This window comes from Mesoplodon densirostris, chromosome 1, assembly GCF_025265405.1.
Source record: "Mesoplodon densirostris isolate mMesDen1 chromosome 1, mMesDen1 primary haplotype, whole genome shotgun sequence".
Taxonomy (NCBI): Eukaryota; Metazoa; Chordata; class Mammalia; order Artiodactyla; family Ziphiidae; genus Mesoplodon; species Mesoplodon densirostris.
Window position 1 is genome coordinate 178816035 of NC_082661.1, and position 26276 is coordinate 178842310.

At 50.3% G+C, this 26276-nt stretch overlaps 1 protein-coding gene across 5 annotated transcripts in view; it reads right to left on the reverse strand.

Annotated features, from left to right (window-relative positions):
* Positions 1–25749, reverse strand: part of PALD1 (phosphatase domain containing paladin 1) — a 167082-nt gene extending 141333 nt beyond the window's left edge. For 4 of the 5 annotated variants that reach the window (XR_009533781.1, XM_060112532.1, XM_060112518.1 and 1 more), the window contains exon 1: positions 25095–25366. The gene's annotated coding sequence lies outside the window, so the exon portion shown is untranslated. Of the gene's footprint in view, positions 1–25094; positions 25367–25494 lie in introns of those variants that run through there. The other variant, XM_060112509.1, reaches the window with a different exon arrangement.
* Between the last annotated feature and the right edge of the window lie 527 nt (positions 25750–26276).

The window sequence follows — 26276 nt, forward strand, 5'->3', positions numbered from 1 at the left end:
AAGCCAGGTCCCAGCTGCCCTATGGTGTGGAGTAGGAAAAGCCCCAGGAGATGTTTCCCTCCACACAGGCTCTCTGAGAGGCCTCAAGTTCAACACAGCCCTCTCTGGGCCACACTTGATTTCCACCTGGAAAGTGAGGGAGCTGGACAAGATGGGTAGGACAACATTTTAGCAGTTCAATCCTTCACACATAATCAATCCTTCATGGAAGTCCAGTGTGTAAAACAGCCAGAAGCAGAGCTGCTCTGCTGGCTGCCAGCTCAGGAAGGGGGTTGCTGGGCTTCTTGCCCCCAGACCCACCGTGGGGCCCCTTCCTAGGGGAGCAGCTCCAGAGCTGCCGGCCAGAAATGCTCAAGGCCCTTTACTGCTTGGATCTCCCAGGACACATCCGGCCCTTCCCTGCCTCCATGTCTCTGCCCTCCTGGTCCAACAACCAGGAACACCATCCCCACCCTCACCCCGTCACTCCATCCATCAACGTCCAGTGGAAATGTCCCCCTGCCCTCCAAACCTTCCAAAACGCAGCCTGTACCCCACACGACCCTGACCTTGCGCCCACTGGCCCAGTGTTTGGAAAGTACATGCCTCATCTCCCCACTCTGGATCTGATGCTCCTTCGGGGCCCCCACAGGGTTGAACCCACAATAGTTGTAGGTTCCTAATGTCATTTTGCTAAACAAATTTCACATCCACTATCTCATTTCAGCTTCAGAACAACCCTATGAGAAAGGCAGAAGGGCAAGCTATTATGCCATTTAGCAAATGGAAAAACTGAGGCATGGAGAGTTTATTACATGACATAACAACACAGCCAGGCCTCTGGTTCGCAGCCTGGGCCCTTTGTACTGCATCATCCACACATCCATCTACTCTTCCATTTTTCCCATAGCCACCCTCACTTTCCCAAAAGACACCGGGAAGCTTAACCCAAGGACCCAGCAGAAGGCAGAGAACAAGCTGAACCCAGGGAAGAGTGCCCCTTCCAGGGCCACAGCCTCTCACACACCCCTGGCAGCCAGATGCCTGGGGTGAGTAACAATGGAGCTAAAAATAGGGCAGGAGGCTGAGTGGCCAGCTGCAGGAAACATCTGCCTCAGCTGCAGAACAAACACAGAGGAAGTCACCATGCTCCAGGGCTCCCCTACTCTGGGGCCAGGGGAGAGCTGGGGGATAGGGTTAGAGAGGAAGGGGGCATCACACTTTCAGTCTGTACCCAGGGTAGGGGCTCAGAGCAGCCCACTGCTAGCCCTGGGCCTCATCCCCCAACACCCAACACCCAACACCCCCCCCACACACACACACACACCCACACACACACCCACACCCACACACACACACACACACACACACACACACACTCGCAAACACAAGACAGGGTCTAAATTCCCCTTAGGCACCAACATGTATCTTAAAGTCATAGCCACCTCTGAGACCCTAGTCTGTCCCTCTCATTCTATAGAAGAGGAAACTAAGGTATAGAGTAGGCCAGAGACCTGCCCAGTCACAGAGACGGTGGCCAGCAGGCCCAGGACCGGGGGCCTCCTACCCCTCTCCCTGCACCTCCCTGCTGTTCTGCTTCACTTTACTGAGCAGGAAAGACCCTGACCAGGAAGAGCTCTCTTGCTCCAGAGAATGAAGCACAAGGTCAAAGTGTTCTCAGGTCAGTACTAAGACCTCGTTGCCTTTCTCACCATGAGGAGCAAAGGCCACAGTGGGTGAAACTGCTAGAGGCTCAGCAGGAGGCCCAGCAGTGGCCCGGAACTGGGCTGGTCATCACTTGCGGTGACAAAATACACCAGTGTCACTTAAGAATGTCCTTGATGGAGCAGTGAAACCGATAAATTTCACTGACTCTCAGCCCTTGAGTACATGTCTCTTTGATATTCTGTGTGCTGACCTGGGAAGAGCACGTGGGCTAGTTACTGGCATACGACAGATGTCTGCAGGACAAGCCCTTGTGAGCTGCTCTGCGCTGTCCGCAGAACCAGCCTCTTTGTCCGTGGAGCACCACTTTCATGTGAAAGAATGGCTGACAAACAAATGATGGTTATTCACAATTGGGTGTTTGATAGACATTTTCTCAAAAATGAACAAAGTGAGCCTGTCTCTTCAAGGAAAACAACTGACAGCATTTATTGTCAGTGATAAAGTTTGAACTTTTAAGGAAAAATTAGAATTCTCGAAAACTTGCATCAGCCACCAGGAATTTAAAAGCTTCGTAAAACACAAAGATTTTGCAATGATATGGTTAACATATGTAATTTTTAGATATGATGAAATGAATTGTGCCACATTTGGAACATCTGAACCACTCAGTGAACCAATATTTTCCCAATGACTGATATATGGTGTTACAAAATCACACCTGGTCAAAGAGTCATTCATAGTAGAAGAGTCCAATGAATTTTAATGTAACAAAATATGAAAAGTTCATTAATATGTTTTCAGATTCTACATTCCCTTTAAGAAACTATCACTTGTTGAACTTTTATATAGTATCAAAGGAAAATATCCACAGGCTAACAAAATACTCCTCCCTTTTCCAAAAACCTACCTGTGTGAAGCTGGATTTTCTTCCTATACTTCAATTGAAACAACATATCACAACAGGTTGAACGCAGGAACAGATATGAGAATCCAGCTGTCTTCTATTAAACCAGACATTAAAGAGATTTACAAAATGGCAAAACAATGCTACTCTTCCTACCGTATTTAAATCGTAGTTATTTTTCAGGAAAAAATTTATTCATTTTAACATATAATGGGTTTGCTATCATTATTTTTTAAATGAATGTATAAATATATGCTTTTAAATATACTGTTTTAATTTCTAATATTGTAAATATCAATTTATAAATATATCACCCACATAAACAAGAGCTCTTTGGGGTCTTCAATTTTTAAGAGTGTAAAGGAAGGAGTATTGAGACTAAAAAGTTTGCAAATAGCCATGATTTAACCCCCACCATAAGCCCTTGGTTATTGTGTCCTAGCATTATTCCCATTTTGCAGCTACAGACACTGAGGCACAGAGGGTCTCTGTAATCTGCTCAAGGGTACACTGGTGGCTGAAAGCCTCTGAGTGCATGCTCTTAACCTCTAAGCTGTCCCTCACCTAACATCATGCTCCCAAGGTAAGTACAGAAGGATGAACAATGACACACTACAAAGGGAACCAGAGAAACGAAGGAAGAGAACATAAGTAAATATTTATATAATCTTGGGGCATAACAAAACTTTCTATGCAAATGCTAGAGGAGACATAAAGTTATATATCGATAGACCAGACTACATTAAAAAATGGTCAGATTTTGGGCTTCCCTGGTGGCGCAGTGATTGAGAGTCCGCCTGCTGATGCAGGGGACACGGTTCGTGCCCCGGTCCGGGAAGATCCCACGTGCCACGGAGCTGCTGGGCCCGTGAGCCGTGGCCGCTGAGCCTGCGCGTCCGGAGCCTGTGCTCCGCAACGGGAGAGGCCACAACAGTGAGCGGCCCGCGTACCGCAAAAAAAAGAAAAAAAAAGGTCAACTTTTAATCAACACAGAAAAACCACAAAGTTATAAGGCAAATGACAAATTGGATAAAAATATTTTCAACATATTTTTGTTATTTATCACATTTAATATAGAGGGTTTTTGGGGGTTTTTGTTTTTTTTAAGCAGAGGTCTTCTTAGAAGCCCATATGGTTTAAATCTATCTATCTATCTATTGATTGATTGATTGATTGATTTATGGCTGTGTTGGGTCTTCGTTTCTGTGCGAGGGTTTTCTCTAGTTGTGGCAAGCGAGGGCCACTCTTCATTGTGGTGCGTAGGCCTCTCACTATCACGGCCTCTCTTGTTGTGGAGCACAGGCTCCAGACGCACAGGCTCAGTAGCTCTGGCTCACGGGCCCAGCCGCTCCGCAGCATGTGGGATCCTCCCGGACCGGGGCACGAACCCATGTCCCCTGCATTGGCAGGCGGACTCTCAACCACTGCGCCACCAGGGAAGCCCCCGAGGGTTCTTTTTTAATGAGAAAACAAGTATGTCTTAAAAGTAAAGCATACCAGGGACTTCCCTGGTGGTCCAGTGGTTAAGACTCCGAGCTTCCAATGCAGGGGGCACGGGTTCGATCCCTGGTAAGGGAACTAAGATCTCACATCCTGCACAGAGTGGACAAAAACTTTAAAAAGAAAATTTTTTAAAGTAAAGCATTCCAAAAAACCAAAAACAAACACTCAGCAAAGAAGAAATACAAATGACCATGACTGTGAGAAAAGATATTCACCTAATTTAAAAATTGGGAACAAGGAGCTGCCACGTGTTGCCTTTCATAGCATCATAAGCACAGCAGGATGAAAGCAACAGGTCTCTGCATGGGTGCCAGGGATGGGCTCCCTCCTAAGCACCTGGCAGGATGTAAATTGGCACAGCTCCCTGGAGGACAATCTGGCAATACTCCTAAAATACCTTAACAATTTACAACACTTTGACCCAGCAATTCGTCAGTTGAGTCAAAGGAAATAATCAAAGATACAGCCACAAAGGTGTTGGGTACAGCTTTGTTTATATTAGTCAAAGACTGGAAACATCTTTCGCATCAACAGTGGTCAAAGTTGAACGTATCATGGACATCATCACAATGTCATTAAAATGGACAGAGCATCAGATGACCGTCCCTAACAGAATATGGAAACAAAGAAGCCAGCATAAGCAAACACTATATGATTCCATTTATCTAAAACTCAAAATCAGGCCAAAGTAGTGTATGGTGTTGGAAATCAGGCACAAAGTCATGTCTGGAGCAGGAAGGAGGTGGGGACAGTTAAAGGGTACAGGGTTGAGGTGCTGGAGGAATTCTGTTTCTTGACTTGGTGAGGCTCCGAAGGCTGTGCTCACTTCGTACAATCATCGAGCTGTATACTTGTGATGTGTGTTAAATTTCAACTTAAAAATTTCCAAAAAAAGTTTCCTTCAAAAGAAGCAAGGAGCAGTTTATTTACTGACATAGGAAAATATCTATTGTATGTTGAGTTTGAAAAAAAAAAAAAAAGACACTAAACAGTCATTTACAGCTTCATCCCATTGAAAAGGAGAGAGGGTTCCTGTACACAAGCACAAACACTCACACACAATCACACACACACACCACAAAAAATGTCTGGAAGGACAAATCTCAAAACATTAATGATAAACTGTGGTTATCACTGAGAAGTGGGATCACAGATGATTTTTCTAATCTTCCTGCATATCTTTATTTACTCTTATTTTTGTATATAAATATATACTATTTATAGAAAAAAGAAGGGGGAAAAAGGAACTACACAGTATGCACACTACACTGATGCCAAGGACCAGGGTTCTACATCAACTTTACAGCCCAAGGAGACCCTGATCCCACAGGGAAAGAGCAGAGGGGTGGGGATGTTCCTGAGTTGCCACTGAGGAAAAGCCAAATACCTTCCCACGAAATAAACCAGGACATTGGGGTCAGAGAGGCCTGGGTAGGCTCCCAGCACCATCCCCCGACCAGAGACCCAGGTCAGTTCCTGAGCTTCTATGAGCCTCAGGGTCCCTGCAGTGAAGTGAGGATTAAATGAGGTCAAGGATGCCCTGGGCTGACCAGGTCAGTTCTTGAGGCAGATCTAACACACAGGCTCCCCCAGGTTCCACAGAAGAAGAAAAGGAGGCCCAGGGAGGCTGAATGACCTCCTCACCTTACCCTACAGGCCTGCGACCCTGGGGGACACCCACAGAGGTCCCACAATTGCAGTGTGGCCCAGAGGCCTGACCTCGAGAAGTGCCCTGACCTCCCTGGGCCCCAGTGCCCCCAGAATAAAAGGTGTCAGCTGGGCATTGAACTTGACCTCGGGAAGCCTCCCTTGAACCCCACACCCATGATTTCCATGAAACCCGCATGTGGAAGGCTGTGGCAGGAAAGGTGGCCAGCTTATCCAGACAGGAAGTGACCTCGCCGGATGAACAACCAGCCAACATTCCATGGGGAGCCCCACCTGCTGGTGACCTTCAGGGTCATGGGAGCCAGGAGTGGGTGGGCACACGGTGGCCAAGGAGGAAACAGGATTTACTGCAGAAGGCCAGGCACATGGCAGACCCCCAGGCAGGGAAGTGACTTCATTTCACACACTGTCCTCCTCACTTCCGCCCCTGGCATGGCAGGGAGTTAACCCTGAAGGGGCCAAGCTTCACCAGCCTGGCGAACTCTACACAGGCCAGGGCCTGAGAATCCAGGCTTTCTCCTCTCCCTCGTCCAATGATCCCCAATCCACAGATGAGGAAACTGAGGCTTAGAGAGGCTGACAACACGGCAGGAACTCCAGGACCTTTCCCATTACCCTGAGCTGCACAGAGGAGGGAGATGCTAATTCAGGGCTGGGAACTCCAAGAAGGCTTCCTGGAAGAGGAGGCCACTGAACTTTTCCTGGAAGAGGAGGCCACTGAGCTGGGCCTCGTACGATGAGCAACATTTGACAGACAAGAAAGTCATTCTGGGGCTTCTCTGGTGGCACAGTGGTTGGGGGTCCGCCTGCCGATGCAGGGGACACGGGTTCGTGCTCCGGTCTGGGAAGATCCCACATGCCGCGGAGTGGCTGGGCCTGAGAGCCGTGGCCGCTGAGCCTGCACGTCCAGAGCCTGTGCTCCGCAACGGGAGGGGCCACAGCAGTGAGAGACCCGCGTACCGGGGGGAAAAAAAAAAAGAAAGAAAGTCATTCTGGGGGCTTCCCTAGTGGCGCAGTGGTTAAGAATCCGCCTGCCAATGCAGGAGACACGGTTCGAGCCCTGGTCCGGGAAGACCCCACATGCCGCAAAGCAACCAAGCCCGTGCGCCACAACTACTGAGCCTGCGCTCTAGAGCCCACGTGCTACAACCACTGAAGCCCATGCACCCTAGAGCCCGTGCTCCGCAACAAGAAAAGCCACCACAATGAGAAACCCGCACACCACAACGAAGAGTAGCTCCCGCTCACCGCAACTAGAGAAAGCCCGTGCGCAGCAACAAAGACCCAACACAGCCAATAAATAAATAAAGTAAATAAAATAATTTAAAAAAAAAAAGAAAGTCATTCTGAACAGAGGGCACAGCATAGAGAGAGACATTGGCACTGTGCAGAGCCTCCTAGGAAGTATTATTATTATGGCATCGTGAGGCTAGAATACAGGATGGGGTAAGGTTGGTTTAAGCCCCAAGTGCCTTGGGGACCATGTCAGAGAGTTAGGATGTTGCTCCGTGAGGTGAGATGTGCTGTCCAGGCCGGGGCAATTGGAGAGAGCCATGACGACACCCTGTGTCAACCTAAGATGGCTGCATGGAGGAGGCAGCCTGTGGGAAGCCAACTCAGAAAGGGCTAAATATTGCTCTGGGACTGCTGGGGCCCAGAGCTCAGCAGGCCTCACCCCACCATGACATTACCCTCAACTAAACTTGGTTTCCCTGTAAAAGAGAAGGGAAAGGAATTAAGAGTACCAACAGTCCAGTGAGCCAAGGTCTCTGCCAGATGCCAAACTGATAAAATAGGAGGGCGCTAAGTACACAGCTGCCTAGGTTTGAGCCCAAGCTCTACCACCACCAGCTGTGTGACCTTGACAGAAACACTTAACCTCTCTGTGCTTCAACAGCTGTCAAATAAAGACAATAACCCTGCCCACCTTTGAGGGCTGTGAGGATTAACTGACATGATAATCCTTGTATATGCCCACTTGAGCACCCACAGCCAGTATTCAATGAATATTCACTACGTTATTTCTCCATTCTGACCCACACTGAGGCTGAATTAATTAGCTTAGATCACACGGCAAAGAAACAGCGGAGCCAAGATTCAAACTGGGGCCTGTGGTCCTGGCGCCCAGGTTTATCCCAGCCCGTCAGGCAAAACAAAGCCTGAAACCCTAAAAACCTAAAACTCGCCAGCCATGGCTCCCCAGGTCTCAGAGCGGTTTCTGACAGGTAAAGAGCTCCACCACCTCAAACCTCCAATGGCCAAGGGGAGAGCAGAGAGAAATCTCCAGGGCACAGGAGGGGAAGAAAAACATTTCTAAGCTTCTCCCTCTTCCTGTTTATCTATCCTCTCAATCCCAAAACTCCTGGTAGTTATTTGTTCAGAGAAAGTTCTGCCAAGAGTGACATCCTGCTGCTGGCTGCCCTGCCAGGCTTGTGCTGGACGAAGTGGCCCCTGCCAGCCTGTGCTGGGGGGGGGGGGGGTACTGAGGCCCACATCCCTGCAGACCCCTGCCCAGCCCAAGGAGGCTGCTTCACAAAGGGTCTTTCAACAGAAACCAGGGCCCAGGAAGGGGGACCTGGGCCAGGGAGGAGGAGCCACTGCCATTGTCTCCTCGGAGCCAGCTGGCACCCATCGGCTCCACACTCAGCTCCAATCAGCTGATGAGAAGAATTCGAGGAAATGACTCTCAGCCTGAGCCGGGCACTGCCCTGGGTGGCGGTGGGGACTCGGATCACAGGCTGTGCAGGCAGGCAGACCCAGTGTCCAATCCTGGCTGACCAATGACTTGCTGTGTGACCTTGGTCAAGTGACTGAGCCTACTACCCTTATCTGTAAAATGAGGATAATATTAGTACCTACTTCATAAGGATGTGGTGAGGATTACATGAGACAACATAGGGGAAGGGCTGGATCCTAGGAGATGTGAATAAATGTTATTTATTTCCCACTCCCACAGTCAAGTTGATCCCCTCACTCAATCCTGAAGATCTCAGGTTCCTTTAAAATGTGCTCCAAAGAACAATTACAGCCTTCAAAAGGAATGAAATTCTGACACATGCTACAACCTGGATGAACCTTGAAGACATTATGCTAAGTGTTTACATAAGCCAGATACAAAAGGACAATTACAATGATTCCACTTATATGAGGTACCTAGAGTAGTCAAATTCACGGAGACAGAAAGAAGAAGGGGGGTTACCAGGGGCTGGGGGTGATGGGGAGTTAGCGTTTAATAAGCACAAAGTTACCGTTTGGGAAAATTTTAAAGTTCTGGAGCTGCATGCTGGTGATGGTTGCACAACAATGTGAATGTACTTAATGCCACTTAGTTGTACAATTAAAAATGGTTAAAAGGGTAGATTGTATGGTTTGTATATTTTACCTCAATAAGCACAGGGAACTCAGCTCAGTGCTGAGTTGGGAGGAAGGGGGGAAGGGGAGGGAGGGAGGTCCAAGAGGGAGGAGATATAGTTATACATATAGCTGATTCACTTCATTGTACAGCAGAAACTAAAACAACACTGTAAAGCAATTTTACTCCAATAAAAATAAAAAAGCCCATATTCCTTTCTGTCCCCACCCTTGGAGAGTTCAGGGTGGAGAGGTGGGACAGGTATGGAAATAGCTAAAGGCACCACCTCCCGAGGAGCTGGTGCCACAGAAGTGAGTGGAGGGAGGTGAGGAAAGAGACACAAGGCTGCCTCTGCGGCCTGGGAGGGCTCTGAGAGAAGGCGGTCCCAGCCAGGCGTACGCCAGCCACAGAGGAAGCCACTCGGCGAGGTTCTTTCCAGTACGAGGAGGCGTCTGACCCTCCACAAGGCTGGGGTGAGAAGCAGCAGGCCAGGGGTGGAAAGTGTTGGTAAGACCAGGGTGAGAGGGCTTGCGGGTGGGGTAGATAGGCTGACTTCACCCATGAGTCATCGTGTGACCTTGAGCAAGTACTTCCGCTTCTGGATCTACACTGGATCTACTTCTGGGTTCTATCCCAGCACCCAGCAAGCACCCCTGGATCTACATCCTAGAGAAGTGAGTGTTTGTGTCCACAGGCAAGAGTGTTCAGCAGCTTTTCTCATAATCCCCCCAAAACTGGAAACTAGGCAAAAGTCCATCTACAGGAAAAAAAAAAAAAAAAATATATATATATATATATATATATATAGTGATACATCCACACAATGGAATACTACACAGCAATGAAAAAGACAAGCTGCAGCATCACATATGAATCGCAGAGTTCATGTTGAGAGGAAGAAGCCAGAAGAAGCCAGATAAAAATAGCTCATACCATATGGTTCCAATCACATAAAGTTCAAGAACAGGCAAGACTAATCCTTGAAAGGCACTCAGAAGCATGGCCACTTGAGAGGATGGGAGGGTCTGGTAACTGACTGGGAAAGGACCCCAGGGAATCTTCCAGTCCACTGATAATGTGCTATATCTTGATCTGGGTATGCGTTACACACGTGATATACCTGTAACAATTCATCAAACCACGCCCTGGTTTACTGTCTGAAAATTCTATCTCAATTTACAAAATAAAATACAAATAGCTAATAACTCATACTCTGTCCTCCTCTGAGGACTGCAGTGAGCTGACACTGCAAAGCTGGATGTGGAAAGGTTATGGAAGGTGTTGGGTGGTGGGTAAGAACACAGGCTGCGAGTCAGAAGGACCAGGGTTCAAGTCCTGATGCTCCCTCTGACTGGATATGATCTTTTCTTTTGTGATTTTTTTTGTTGCTGTTGGCCAGATTTTTTATTACGAAATTTGTACTTAATGCCACAAGTCAAACAAGGATGTATAAAGAAAAAGTTTACGCCTGTCCCACCCCCCTCCAAGCCCACCTGTTAAGCTTCCTTCTACAACAAGCTTTTTTTCCTTAGCAAGACAACACAAACAGCCCCTCCCAGTTAATTACATATAACTCCAACCCTGTCTGTTTAATGGTGGTGTGTCATTTCATTGTATCATTACTCATTCAACAAAGAGCTACTAAGTATTAACCATGTCAATCAGATAGGAACCTGGGAGCAGACGTTCCCACAATAGAGAAAAAGAGGGGGAGAGAGTCAACAAACAAATACAATAGTGGTGCTTCCCTGGTGGTGCAGTAGTTAAGAATCCGCCTACCAATGCAGGGGACACGGGTTCAAGCCCTGGTCCGGGAAGATCCCACATGCCGTGGAGCAACTAAGCCCGAGTGCCACAACTACTGAAGCCCGCCTGCCTAGAGCCCGTGCTCCGCAACGAGAAGCCACAGCAATGAGAAACCCGTGCACCGCAACGAAGAGTAGCCCCTGCTCACCGCAACTAGAGAAAGCCCGCGTGCAGCAACGAAGACCCAACGCAGCCAAAAATTAAATAAATAAAAATAAATAAATTTATTTAAAAAAAAAAAAGAAATACAATAGTGACACATTGCATATACTGTGATGCGGGCTCCAAGGGCTGAGATGCTGAGATAGAAAATGAGGAAGGTAGGAAAAGGACATACAGATCTTCAACTTATGACGGGGTTACCTCCTAATAAACCCATCATAAACTGAACATATCGCAAGTCAAAAATGCATTTAACACACCTCACCTACTGAACAACTTAGCTATAGCCCACCTTAAACACGCTCAGAACACTTACATTAGCCTACGGCTGGGCAAAATCATCTAACACGAAGCCTATTTTATAATACAGTGTTGAATGCCTCGTGTAATTTATTGAATACTCTACCAAAAGTGAAAAGAACGGTTGTGTGGGTGCAGAATGGTTATACGTGTATCGGTTGTTTACCCTCGTGACCGCGTGGCTGACAGAGCTGTGGCTTCTGCTGCCCAGCACCACGGGAGAGGAGCGCACTGCACATCACTAGCCCACGAAACGATCCAAATGCAAAATTCCTACTGACTGCATATCTCTTTCACGCCTCATCTTTTTTTTTTTTTTTTGCGGTACGCGGGCCTCCCACCGCTGTGGCCTCTCCCGTTGCGGAGCACAGGCTCCGGATGCACAGGCCCAGCGCCCACAGCTCACAGGACCAGCCGCTCCGCGGCATGCAGGATCCTCCTGGACCGAGGCACAAACCCGCGTCCCCCGCATCGGCAAGCGGACACCCAACCACTGCGCCACCAGGGAAGCCCCACGCCATCTTAAAGTCAAAAAGTCATAAGTCGAACCACTGTAAATTGGGGACCGTCTCTATATTGTAGATATGATGGTCATGGAAGGCCTACGCTGACATCTAAAGAACAGGAAGGTTTGAGCCACGTGCAAAGCAGGCCAGGAAGAGGAACACAGCCCATGCCAGGGTCCTGCATGGGGAGAACACAGAAGTGAAAGGAGACAGTGTGGTCTCTGGGGCATGGCCACTCAATCCCTGTGCACAAAGCCTTATGTCCTGATAATCTGACTTCTTTAGGACAGGCTACCAAAATTTGGACTGCTTAGATGAAAAGGCATGTGCGTTTTAAAAACTAGAGTAACTAAGTGCCATATTACTTTTCCAAACGGTTGTAGCACATCATACAGCAACCAGAATTGCTTAAGACACATCCTCATTGGTTCAAGAAGTTATGGATCCTTTCCATTTTTGCCCACATGAAAGCTCTCTATTTCCACACAAAAGCTCTCCACACCCAATTCACAGAATGGGGTAAATGACAGCTCTTCCTCCTCAGGATGCGGTGAGGTTTAACTGAGAAATAAATCCATCTAAGCTGCTGAGCCCAGTGCCTAGCACAGAGTGAGCGCTCAACAAACGGGGCAGGCTGTTCCATCACCTGCATGAATGTCAACTCCGTAGTTACCATTTTAACAAAGGGAGCTTCCTAAGGGGAGCTTGGAAGCCTCAAACCCACGAGGTTTAGCATGGCTGTCCCTAGACACAGGGCCATAGGGAGAAGGAGGTGGAACTATGGCTCAGCAAAAGGGCACGGGGAGTCAAGAGACTAGGTTCAAGTCAACCTTTCTGAGGCTCAGCTTCCTCATCTATAAAATGGTCCAATTCACTCCTTCTTGACGCAGCCATTCTACAAACGTTTCTGGGGCATCTACTATGCGTAGGGCATTGTTCTAGGAGCTAACAGTACAGAATAAAAATTCCTGCCTCGTACATGCTAGCTGGAGACACAGAAATAAACTATATAAATTAGTAAAATATATGGTATATCAGGAGGTGATAACTGATAAGAAAGAAAAGGGTTATGGAGATGAGGCATGGAATTTTAGGGTATCCAAGGGAGGCTTCACATTTGACTAAAGACCTGAAGGAAGTTACATGGCAAGCTATGTGGCTCTGGGGAGGAAAAGCATCCCTAGTCAAGGGATCAGCTGTGCAAATGCCCTGAGGTGGGGTGTTCCCAATGTTTTGCAGGAGCCGTGAGGCAGCCAGTTTGGCTGCAGCAAGGGGAGAGCGAGCGGGTGGGTACTAGATGGAGGCCACAGTAAGGACACTGGCCTTTACTGTAGGTAGATGAGGAACTACTGGGGGGGCTTGGGGCAGAGAAGTGCCCTGGGCTGACTTCCACATTCCAACAAGGTCACCCTGCTGCTGTGCTAGAAGAGGCTGTTGGGGGCCGAGCACGGAAGCCAACAGCCTGTTAGGAGTCTTCCGCAACCGCGCGAGTGATGCTAGCGGCTTGGGCCCGCAGCATGGCTCGTCCTGGACCCATTTTGAAGGTAAGCCAAGAGGACTTGCTGACACGTTTCTGAGGTGTGAGAGACACAGAGGAACCACGGATGACTTCAGGTTTGGCCTGAACAACTACAGGGACGGGGCTGCCGCTCACTGAGATGGGACAAAGGGGGAAGCAATGTGCAGTGAGGGCTGAGCAGACAGACAGGGCAGCCATGGTCTCCATCCCATGCAATCTCAGAAGGAAGCAGCAGGCCCTGCAGACCTGAAAAGAAAGAGGAGCTGGTCCTGAGGCCTGTGCGGCTCCCTCTGGAAAGCAGTACAAAAGCCAGAGAGGGGAAGGTGGCGTCGGAGGTCTGACCTGCCACACGTCTGACCCACTACAGGCCTTGCTGCCCACAGAGCCCAGACCACGGCCACGGCTGGCTGCTTACGGGCCCACGTCACAGGTGGGGAAACTGAGGGCACTGAGTTCTACAGTGAGCACCTCTCATTTAGAAGCCAGAAAGGGCCAGGGCGATTTAAGGCTGGGAGGCAGACAGCTCCCACCTACCACCCGATACAGGGACCATGGGGCTGAAGCCCGGTGTCCTCACCACCCAGGAAGTCCGCAGGATCCCAAGAGGTGATGAGGACTCTGGGTTGCCCAGAGCTGAGAATATGACTCGATCCAGACTCCAAGGATGTCTGCTTCAGGATCCGTGAGCTCTCCCCCGTCCCCCTCACCACTGGGATTTAATTCACATAACCATAAAATTCACCCTTATAAAATATACAATTCAGTGGCATTTAATACATTCACATTGTTGTACAACCATCACTACTACCTAATTCCAGAATATCAAACCCAAAAAGTTAAACATAGAATTATCATATGACCCAGCAATTCCATTCCTAGGTACATACCCAAGAGAACTGAGAACAGGTACATGAATGTTCTAGTCGCAACAGCCAAAAGGTAGGAACAATCCAAATGTCCATCAAATGATAAATGGATAAGCAAAATGTGGTATATTCACACAATGGATTATTATTCAGCTACAAAAAGAAATGAAGCACTGTTCAACTACAATGTAGTTGAACTTTGATAACATTACACCAAGTGAAAGAAGCCCAGACACAAAAAGTCACATATTGTATGATTCCATTTCTATGAAATACCCAAAATAGGTAAATCCATAGAGACAAGAGTGTAGATTAGTGGTGCCAGGGGCTGGGGAGAGGGGGGAATCAGGAGTGACTGCTTTGTAGATACAGAGTTTCCTTTGGGGGGACGAGTATATTTTGGATGCTAAACATCACTAATCATCAAGGAAAAGCAGATCAAAAGCACAATGAGATATCACCTCACACCTGTCAGGATAGCTATTATCAAAAAAACAAAAGACAAGTGTTGGCAAGGATGTGGAGAAATTGGAACACTTGCACGCTGTTGGTGGGAACGTAGTATGGTGCAGCCACTGTGGAAAACTGCACAGAGGTTCCTAAAACTTAAAAATAGAACTTCCAAATGATCCAGCAATCCCACTTCTGGGTATTTATCCAAAAGAATTGAAATCAAGATCTCCAAAGAGGTATTAGCGTACCCATGTTCACTACAGCACGAGACACAACAGCCAAGAGGTGGAAGCAACCCAAACGTCCATTGATGGATGAATGGATAAAGAAAATGTGGTGCATACACACAATGGAATATCATTCAGTCTTTAAAAAGAAGGAAATTCTGCAGTATGCGACAACATGGACGAACCTTGAGGACATTATGCTAAGTGAAATAAGCCACTCACAGAAAGACAAATACTGCGTGATTCCACTTACATGAGGGATCTAAAATAGTCAAATTCATAAATGGAATGGTGGTTGCCAGGGGCTGGGCGAAGGGAGAAAAGGGGAGTTACTAATCAACAGGCACAAAGTTTCGGTTAAGCAAGGTGAATCAGCTCTAGAGATCTGCTGTACAGCACTGTCCTTATAGTCAAAAATAAGATATTATACACTTAAAAATTTGTTAAGAGGGGCTTCCCTGGTGACGCAGTGGTTGAGGGTCCGCCTGCCAATGCAGGGGACACGGGTTTGTGCCCTGGTCCAGGAAGATCCCACATGCCACGGAGCGGCTGGGCCCGTGAGCCGTGGCCACTGAGCCTGCGCGTCTGGAGCCTGTGCTCTGCAACGGGAGAGGCCACAACAGTGAGAGGCCCGCGTACCGCAAAAAAAAAAAAAAAAAAAAATTTGTTAAGAAGGTAGCTCTCATGTTAAGTGTTCTTACCACAATAAAATAAAAATTTTTTCAATGTTTTGGAATTAGGTAGAAGTGATGGTTGCACAATTTTGTGAATGTGCTAAATATCACTGAATTGCACACTTTGAAACAGTTAATTTTATGTTATATGAATTTCACCTCAATTTTTAAAAAGTCTCCAATAAAAATTTTTTTAAAATAAAAAAATAATAATAAAAACTTTTTCAAAAGTAATGAGAGCATGCCCTGGGGCATCCAAATGACCATCTCACAAGCAAGTGCTGCTGTGCAATTTGGGGCTCCGGCCTGCTCCTGTGTTTATGATTCAGTTCCTTCTTTGTGAAGGCCAAATGACATCACTGCACACAACACAAACAAAGGTTGTGCTTCAAATAAGAGAAGGGGGTGGGGTGGAGAACTGAGCCACCCTGTAGCCCATGGCAGCCTGGATGTGCCCAGTTCAAAGGCCCAATCTCTTAGCAGTCAGGACTGTGCTCATGTTGAGAGCATCCGTGTGAATTGAGCAAAGCCCATCTCTGTGCCAAATTGCTGATTCCCACGAGAAGTGGGCTTAACAGCCACTGTATGCAGATTTCAATAACGCCATTATTACACCCGTATCTTTGATCAAATGAGTCAACTTTCCAGGTTATCAAGTGGTGTACTATTAAAACAGCCATTTGGGGATTACTCATTGGCAATTCAGGCTCAAATGTGGGTATAGTTGGCCAGCCACATCTTTGAGGTCTGTAATCCTCGGATTCAACCAACCTCAGATTGAAAATATTTGGAAAAAAAAAAGTCCAGAAAGTTCCAAAAAGCAAAACTTGAATTTGCTGTATGCTGGCAACTATTTACATAGCATTTACATTGTATTTACAACTATTAACATAACATTTACATTATACTAGGTATTATAAGTACTCTAGAGATGATTTAAAAGATAGGGGAGGATGTGTATAGGTTATATGCAAATACTGTGCCATTTTATATAAGGGACTTGAGCATCTTGACTTTGGAATCCATGAGGGTCCTGAAACCAATCCCCCCACCCAGGATGCTGCCGAGGGACAACTGTAATCAGAATTGCCCCAAACCAGCCAGCCAGCCCAGCAGGCACAAGTGACAGAAGCAGGGGAAACAGAAGGGACCAGCTCTCTGCTATCAACCCAACGATGGCAATTTTGTTTCAGTTCACATCCTTCCAATTAAATTAACATTGCTCATTTGAAATGGGCCAGCTTTCTGGTTTTATTAGTTTTATTCTGGCTTTATTTCATGTTTGCTTTATACTTATGTAAAAACTATGTAAGTCTGAGGCACTTACACCTAGTTTTTTATTTGTACGTTTAAGTTATATTCTAATAAGAAAATTTAAATCAACAGGTGAGGCTTTTTTTTTCCTTTAAAAGGGAGTGCAGAAAAAAACACATACTTATGATTCCATTCATATGAAATGTCCAGAACAAGCACATCTATAGAGGCAGAAAGTAGACTTGTGGGGTGGGGAGTGATGACTAATGAGTACAGGGCATTTTTCTGGTTTAATGAAAATGTTGTAAAATTAGACTATAGTGACAGACGTACAACTCTTTGAATACACTAAAAGCTACTGAACTGTACACTTTACATCACTGAACTGTATGGCTTGTGAGTTAAATCTTAATAAAGCTATTTTTAAATGGGGAGGAGGGTCGACCTATTGCCCAGGTTTGAGCTGCATTAAGCTGGAAAAATCACAGGGAAATCAACAAACCAATCTATTCACAGCTTCCTTTCCAGGCCTACTCTCTACTCTTCCTCCCCCTATACTGTGCCCAAGGGCTCAGGAGACAGAGGCTAAGACGAAACCCTAAGTCACAAGCCAAGCCCACCCTGGGTGAGCAGGTGGCTGCCCTCAGACACCACAACACAGGATTTTTATCTCTTGGAATCCACTTCATACAACAGTATTAAGGCACTATTTGAATTATTAAATTCGGAAGAAACTTAAAAACAATGAAAACAACCAATGTCAGTTAAGTACGCAGGGAATGTGATTTAGTGTACATCAGAGGCAGCGTCAAGGAAAGGAGCCTGACAATAAAGATTCAGTACCTCGGTGACCCAGCTGGCTGGGGATGGGGTAGAGCCAGGAGCCAGCACAGCTGAGCACAGGCAGTCCCCATGCTGGGGAGGCAGCCGACATCCCCACCCTTCACCCACACTCGCCCAGCACAGCCTGCCCACAGGACAGGGTCCCTATCCAAGCACGCTGCTTGCCTCCAGCCTCAGCAAGGGGCAACTCCGCGGCAACAAGAAGGGAGGCCTCAAGGGCCCATCTTCTGTCGACCCAGCAAATCTCCCTCTCCTTGGGCCTATTCCTTCCAGCGGCACTTTACAGAGACAGGAAGAGGAAGCCCCTGCCGGCAGCTGCTGGGTGGGAGGCGCTGGTGAAGCCAGCAGGAGTGCACGTCCACCCCTGACAGACGGACCCCTTTTGTCCCAATGCCTCCCTCCCTCCACAAACCTCTTGGAATTGACCACCTCCAGGAAGCCGCCTTCTGCCTCCCCAAAGGTTCACTGAGCCCCAGCTCGGAGCCGGGGGAGGGGGAGAGAGTGGACACCTGTTCACCTGGCCCAGGCCCCCACCTCTGGGCCCTCAGCTCAGGGCTGGCTCCCAGGGAACACGTAGAACTCAGATGGCTGTGCTGGGAACACCCCCAAGACCAAGGGCTAAGTGAAGAAGCGGGCCCCAGAGCCGTGGACCAAGTGCCATCCCATCTATATCCCCAAATCAAAACTACACAAACTCACACAGAGGCACAGAAAAGAAGACGGTGGGATATTCACAAACTGCTGAAAGGGATGCCTCCGGGGGAAGAGAGGAAGTCAGGAGGGGGAAGTTGCTTTCAGATTTTACTCTCTCTCTCTCTCTCTCTCTCTCTCTCTCTCTCTCTCTCTCTCTCTCTCTCTCTCTATGAAGCTACTACCTGAATCCTTCATAAAGATAACTACTTAATTTTGTTTTAACTGAAAACATTTTCAAAAGCAGGGTAGACATCCATCAGCTGGAAACTCGGTAAGCAAGCTATGCTCCCCGCACACATTGGGATGAAAAAGGAAGGCACTCCCAGAACACACGACAACGTGGATGAGACTCGAGAACATTACGTTTAGTAGAATAGGCAGAAATAAAAAATACCTATTATCTACCTGAGTCCACTTATGTGAAAATCTAGAAAAAAGCAAAACCAGAGTGACAGGAGATAAGCGGCCTGGGACCAGGCGTGGGAGTGGCTACTGACAGTAGGGGAGCCCCAGGAAATCTTCTGGGTGATGGAAGCGTTTGCACACTCGACTGGAGTGGGGCTGCACGCCCATGACCTTCACCAACACTCAGCCAGATGCCCCCTAGGCTGGGTGACTGTTATGGTATGTGTACCTCAATAAAACTTCCTTTCTAAGTGAGGTAGAAGGAATGGAGTCAGTGCTTAATGAGAAAGGGGTCTTCCTTTGGGGTGATGAAAATGTTTTGGAACTTGATGGAAGTGGTGGTCCCACAACACTGCAAATGTACTCAATGCCACTCGACTGTGTACTTCAACATGGTCAATTTTACATCAAGTGAATTTCGCCTCAATTTTTTTTTTAATTTTAAGTAGACGTAAAAATTTATTATGCCCATTTTGCAGATGAGAAAACTGGGCTCAGAGGAAGCAGTCAACTGCTGGTCCCGGGCTTATCCACCGATGCCTCAGACCCAGTTCAGAGCGCCTACACCCAGCAGAAGAGAGAGACCTGCTCTGTACTTCCCCGGAAGGCTCTGCGGCACCGGGGCCGATCTCCAGAGAGGCCCTTGGCTCTGGGGCGTTTGAAAACCAGAGCTTCCTGACAGGCCTCGGAGCAAGCCAGCACAGCAGCACCTGCAGGAGACTCCCAAAGTCTGCGAGCTCCATCAACAGACAGGGCTGCCACGGGGGCAGGGAGTGAGCACCACCAAGCGGGTGGTCTAACCAAGGCTAAAGCAAGGATGGGGGTACGGAGGGTTCCGATCAGATCCAGGGTGGATGAGGTCTTCTAGGTCCTGCCAGTCAGGGCCCTAGAGAGTTAAGGGGTCAGCACCAACGTCAGGGACCCAGGAGAAGGACTCAGTAACTAGGGGGCAGCAGTCAAAGGGGACACGTCCACCAGCCACTTTGTGACTGGCAGGAGAGGGGTTAACTCCTTCCTGGGGTCTGCAGTTCCAAGAAAAGGAAAAGGAAAAGGGGAGAAGTTCCCCTTTGTGCTTTCTAAACAGAAACTTCAAAAACGCCCAGTGTCCCGGTCCTCCACTCTGGGGAGGGCCAGGACAGAAGACACACCGCCTGCAGATAGGCAGGGCCTGGGGCTCAGCAGGATGCAGAGTCTGGCAAAGCCCAAGGTCATCTGAGGGCACTCACTTCTCTCCCCCACCTCCCCGACATGCCCCCGACCCAGCCTCTTGGCTGTGGGGCTGTTTCTCATGGGCGAGGGACGGAAGCCAAGCAGTGTACCCACAGCTGTCCCAGCACCACACCCTCCCTCCTCCTGGAATTTCTGAAAGCCCTGCTCCTTGGGAGCCCGCAGGGTCAGGAGCAGCACACCCAGTTCCAAGATGCTTTCTACTGCCTGCCATGGGCATGGAGGTAACCCCAGACGCCCCATGTCTCTCCCTCATCAGTGTGCCCCAGCTCCAGCCCAAGCAGGGGCACCCTTCAGAGCTAAAGCCAGTCCACATGTCAGTTACAGGAGATAAAACACCTTCTAATTCTACTATTAGACATTCACTCCTTAGGAGAGGTTTCAAAGGCTTCAGTTCATTCCTGAGGAAAGGGACCTGTTAACCTATAGGCATCTCAGCTAAGAGCAAAAATAGGCATGTTGATGCTGGGGTGAGAGCAGTCTGGAGTCCCCAGCTCAAAAATGAGGGGTCCCAGGAAGGGCTGGCAGGCATTTATAAGAGGGTGGGGAGGTCCCCTGGAGAATGGCAGGACAGTGAATGTGATTCTTTAAAGGAAAGGGGGAGGCCAGAATTCCGGGGGGCCTCTAGCTTATGTCCGAAGAGGCACACCAGGGCTGCCTCTGAGCCCAGTGTGGGAGGGACAGCAGGTCGCAGAAAGGTCTCTCCTGACAGGCCAGGAGTGCTGAGCGTGGGTCCCACCCCAGGTCCGTGGATCTGCTCACGTTCCCTAAGCACACCAAGCTGTCACATCTCTGCATGGGCTGCTCATTCTGCTTGGGAAGCCTTTCTCATCCTTGCAAACTCTTAGCCATCCTTCAAAGCCCACCTGAAGCACCACCCCGTCCCCAGGCAAGCCCTTCCCTCCGGCTCCAATCACAGCTGGCACAGGCCCCGGGAAGGTACCAGTGGGAGAAGGTAGAAATGTGCCTCTCTCACCTGGCAGGGACTGAGTCTCACTCACCTTTGGTCCCCTGCACCTCATACTGAACCTGGGGGCAGGAAAGGCCAGGAATTGGAACCAAGAAGCCATCCTGGTGCCTTCCCACCATGAGGCACTGTGCAAACAGCCTGGCCTCTGTGGCCTCACAGGTCTCTCCCTCTGCTGAGATTAACTGGAACCATGGTAACAGAAGCACCTAATGTTTACTGAGCATTTACTATGAGCCACACACTACCCCAAGGGCTCTCCATGTGCTACCTCCTTTCACCCTGTGACATCCTTATAAGGGAGTTACTATTATTAATCCTGCTACACAAGGGAATCAGGCACAGAGAGGTTAAGTGAGTTGTCCGGTGCCATACAGCCAGCAAGAGAGGAAGCTGAAATTCAGACCATAGTGGTCTGGTTCCGGGCCCGGTATTCTTTTTTTTTTTTTCTTTTTTTTTTTAGCAGTACGCAGGCCTCTCACTGTTGTGGCCCCTCCCATTGCGGAGCACAGGCTCTGGACGCGCAGGCTCAGAGGCCATGGCTCACAGGGGGATCTTCCCGGACCGGGGCACGAACCCATGTCCCCTGCATCGGCAGGCAGACTCTCAACCACTGCGCCACCAGGGAAGCCCCCGGTATTCTCAATCGCTACAGGTCTGTTGAGGGGTAGGAAGATGGGTCACTTGTCAGGACAAGCTCTAAGTGGAAGAGGAACTCAGAGATTTTAAAGGCTAGTTCTCCCCGGACCTTCTCTTTCCCCAGGTCCCAGCCAAACACCTAGGAAGAACAGCAGGGCCTCCTCCCAGATCCGGCCTGTTGCTCCCAAGCTCATCCCGGTTCCAGGAAACACAAAAGGCCCATCTGCAAGCCCTCTGGCCCAGGCTGGGAAGATGCACGGCTGCCCGCTGGGAGGCAGAGCCATAATTTGGGGCTATTCTTAGCAAACCACTGGCTCCCCTCCCAGAGGCCCAGCAGGAGGCAGGCCCAAGCTTCATACACCCTGCCTGCAGGCGTGCAGAGGTCCCACAGGGCTAAGGAGCGACTGGTGGGCAGGAGGTGAGGACAAAGCCCTCCATCTTTCAAACCAGAGGTGACTGGCCTGCTAGCCTTCCCAGGGCCAGGCGCCTGGCTGCTGAAGCAGCTCTGGAGAGTCCTGGCCACAGGCGAAGGCTGGTCACCAAGGCTCCACTGACAGTGGTCGCTCTGTGCCAGACCCTGGGCCACACACTTTCCACTGATTATCTCACATTTAACCCTCACCACACCCCAAGGGCGAGGGGTTACTGGCACCATTTTAAAGATGAGGCGTTTCACTTTAAAGATGAGTTAGTTAAGACATTAAGTCACTTGCCCAGGTAACACGGTGAGTTAGTGTCGAGCTGTATCTCCCAATCTCCAGGTTGAGCCATAGCCAGATTGGGGGCAGGGGGGCCCTCCCTGTCCAAGTTTGGGGGAGGGGCAGTCCACACCAGAAAGCAAAGGTCTCATCAAAGACCCAACTGCATGTCTACTCTTTCTCTTCCCCAGGGATTGTCCCTTCCCTGCCAAAAACCCTCAGGCTTGGGCTCAGGAGAGTCCCCAGCCAGGTAACTCCCCTACCCTGACCACGCGACCTCACTTCAGGAAGCTCTGGAGACCCAGGGGAGATGAGCCTCAAAGTTCAAGGAGTCCCTGATGGTGTTTAAGGCATTCACCCAGCCCTGTAACTTAGGGAGTAGAGAGGTCAAACAGCTCTCAGGGTGAAACAGAGGATACTGAGCCCTTTGGGGTCTTCAAACTCCAAAGCGGAAGTCCAGAAATGAAGCCACACCACACAGCACCTGTACCACCTCCACCCCAAACAGGTCAGCTTCCAGGCACTGCTGCCACACAGAGTTACAGGGGTAACTGAGCAGCACTTGCCTCGGACTATATCTTGGTACCTACCTCCGACTGTTCTGCCCTCTGCTGCCGGAGGACTCAGCAGGTATAAGAGTCTGTGTTGTCTGTGTCCCAGGTGCTCAGAGCCAACTCCTTGTCTGCCCAGGATTCAAGGCACGTCCATGTGGCTCCATGTTTTGCGTTGGTGAATGTCAGCTCACATCTCTGTCTGTGCTTCCGTGAGCCCACCCATATGTCTGTCCACTTCCATCAGCCAAATCTCCATGATAGCGTAGGTCCATCTATAGAGTATCTGCCGCCTGTTCGTGGTCCACACTTGTGTGTTCACACTGTCTGCCCCTGCACGTGTCTGTGCCTTGGGTTGCTTGCCCACCTCCATTGCCTTCGTGTCCATCTGTATCCAGTTCCTCACTGCCCTTGCCCACACAGTTATAAACCTGAGCACGCGCGCACATCTCTTCTCATGCCAGCATTCCCCACCTGTGCCCAGGTGACCCTGTGTGTGCCACCTGTTTGGAGGCAGGTGGGTGTGTTCACCCAAGTACTCACAGTGCCAGCCAAGGGCTAAAGGGTGAGTTCAGCAACACCCAGCCCCAGAACAGCTCCCAAGGCCACAGGCATGAGCACACTGCCACCTCTGCAAAGTGTTCCAGAAAACAGAAACTTGCCAGGGATGATGCGGGAGAGGGCAGAGCCCTAGACAAAGCAGAACCTCAGAAGTGAGGTCAGGATGCCCCAGGTACCACTCACCTCAAACCAGCCCTGCCAGGCCTGCCCACCTCCAACACCCCAACTCCAACCCCCGATGGCCAGCGAGGGGAAGATTGTCTGTCTGCACTCACAGGAAACAGTGTCTGGCTCAGGGCCTCCAGCCTGACAAACTCATCCCCAGCCCCCAGCGATAGAGGCTCTTCCGAAAGGAAGAGAGGACTTCCTCCTGTAAGGCTGGATCTAGACCCTAAACCTCAAGAGCCCCAGGAAGGCTGGGAGAGTCCTATGGTTAGTCTGACCTCAGAAACCAAATGTGCTTCTTCAGAAATCCACCAGCAGAAAAACAAAAAACACCTGGGAGTGGGGCTGGGGCACACTCCAGCTGCTCCCTGTCCATGGAAATGGTGAGAGGGCCTAACCACTAGCACGGTAATCACAAAGGATGGGTATGGAGGCAGAACATTTTAAACATATTTGCACGGCTGCCTGAGAACTGCATCCCAGCTCCCCTAGCAACTGCAGACCTTATCGCTCACTCAGCAATTAATCATGTGTATGGTCTTGGTATTTCCACTAGTATTACTATTAGTCCAGGACTGGGATGGAAACCCTGTATTAGCGAACTTTCTTTGTGTTTATGTCTTGTCTCCCCCCGTGGGGCTGAGCCACCTAAGGGGAGAACCATCCAACACCTTCCACCACTCCCACCCTCCCTGGCATTTAAGAAATGCTCAGTCACGGGTCCAGGTTGCTCTGCAGGAAGCCAAGGAGTCGGTGCCTGGAATTCTGGTCGAGAGAGTAGGGAAGCTGGGAAGCTTCCTGAAGTCAGGGAGATTTTCTTCCATTTCTGACTCCCCAAGAGACAAGAACAGGTTCCAACCACCCTGCCACTTTCGAAAGTCCAGGGCAACAGTCTCCCGCACACTGCACTCTGCTTTCTGACAGGCCTCTTGCCCCTTCAGGAAAAACCTCTAAAGATGAAAAGGGGGCTCCCCTCGGAGACCCAGGCCTACAGAAGGAAAGGACCAGATGAGGCCCAGCATCAAAGCTTGCACCCACTGGGCTCTCTGGACTCTTCCCAGTGCCATGGGCCTCAAGCCCCTAAAGATGAGCCCAGGGACCCCAGGTGTGGATCATGAAGCGTCCTGCCTCGACGCAGCTGCACAGGAAGCCCAGCTGTTGGGCCTTGCCCCAGGCCTGGCCATTACGAGTGGAGGTGTCGCCAGCTCACATCTACCCCAGTCCGAGGGAAACCTCCTCGAGGAAGTCGGTAGCCCAGAGCCGGACAGACAGAACGACTCAATAACTCCTCACTGTTTAATATGTGAGGTTCCGCGTCTCTCCCAGGCAACGATCCCGCGCGGGTTTGGATGGGGGCCCAGGACCTCTCTCCTCCGCGGAGCCCAGGGAGACGTGCGATCTGGGAGATGGGGAGTGGGTGGTCGGAGGAGCCCCGGCCCGGGAGTGCCCAGAGAACTCCTGAATCAGCCCTCCCTCGCCAGCCCGGGTTCGGACGCATCGGTACCTGTCAGCCCGCGGCTCCGGGGCATCCACTCTCCCGCGGCTGGCGCGCTGCGCCCGAACGGCGGGCGCCGAGTCAGGCAGCGGCGGGTCGCTCCCGGCGCGGGCTCCGGCTGGCTCCTCCCAACTTCCCCAGCCCATCCGTGGGCAGAGGCTGTTCCGGAGGCTGGCAGGCCGGGCGCAACGAGGCGAGGCCACGAGAGAAGGAGCCCGCGCTCGCCGGCGAAGGGAGCTGCCCGCCCCAGCCCGAGCGCGTAGCTCCGCTCCGCGCGCCCCACGACCCCCAAGCCGAGGGGCGGATCCGGCCAGGCCGCCAATCACCGAGCCCGCCGCCGCCCGGCCAGCCCGAGCCCCGGCCCCAGCCGCCAAGGGGGCGGGGGTCTCGGATTTAAAGACACACTCACCAAGCAGCGTCCCGATTGGCATTCCAGAGCCGCGGCAGCCTGGCGGGGAGGGAACGGCTGGCCCCACCTTTCCCGGCCCCGCTTCCTCCCTTCGCCCATCCACCCTCCGCCTGGGAGGAGAAGTTTGGGACGGGGGAGACGGCTTGGGAAGCCAGCTCCTCTTCCCTTGTCATTAGTTCGTCTAGTTCTGGAAGAAGCCCAAACCCTACATCCAGCCTCCCTGGCAGGAGAAAGAAGCAAAAGCTCTCGGCGCCACACCCCCTCCCAGACTCCAGCTCCCCGGGAAATCGGCTGGCTCTCGCCGCTCTCTGCTTTTTAAAGCCAGGCCAAGCCTCGGCGGGACCGAGACAAGCAGCTGGGCACCGGAAGAATCCTCGCTGTGCTGTGCAACCTGAGCTAGGCGATTGCCCTCTCTGGACCTCAGCCACCACAGGAGTCAACGGTTGAGCCCTTAAAAAGCAGACTGTCCACTCAATCGTGGGCTTCTCCCAAGCCCTAGACACCCTCAGTCCCCGGAGGCGAAAAGGGAAGAAGAATGAGGCAGAAACTTTGGAAGGGGAGGGGCCCCTCTGCCCCCACCCCATGAATCCCTACAGTGATACGTACAATCCCCACCCCCAAGGGGCCCTATCCCCGCCTCCCACTGACCGGGCACGGCAGCCCAACCAGGTGTACCCCGATGCCCCAGCAGCCCATGCCAGCCCTCCGCTGGCGCGTGCCCCCAAACTCACCCAAGTGCATTCGCTCTGTCGCCACTGTTTCCTCTGGGGGAGATGGGCTTT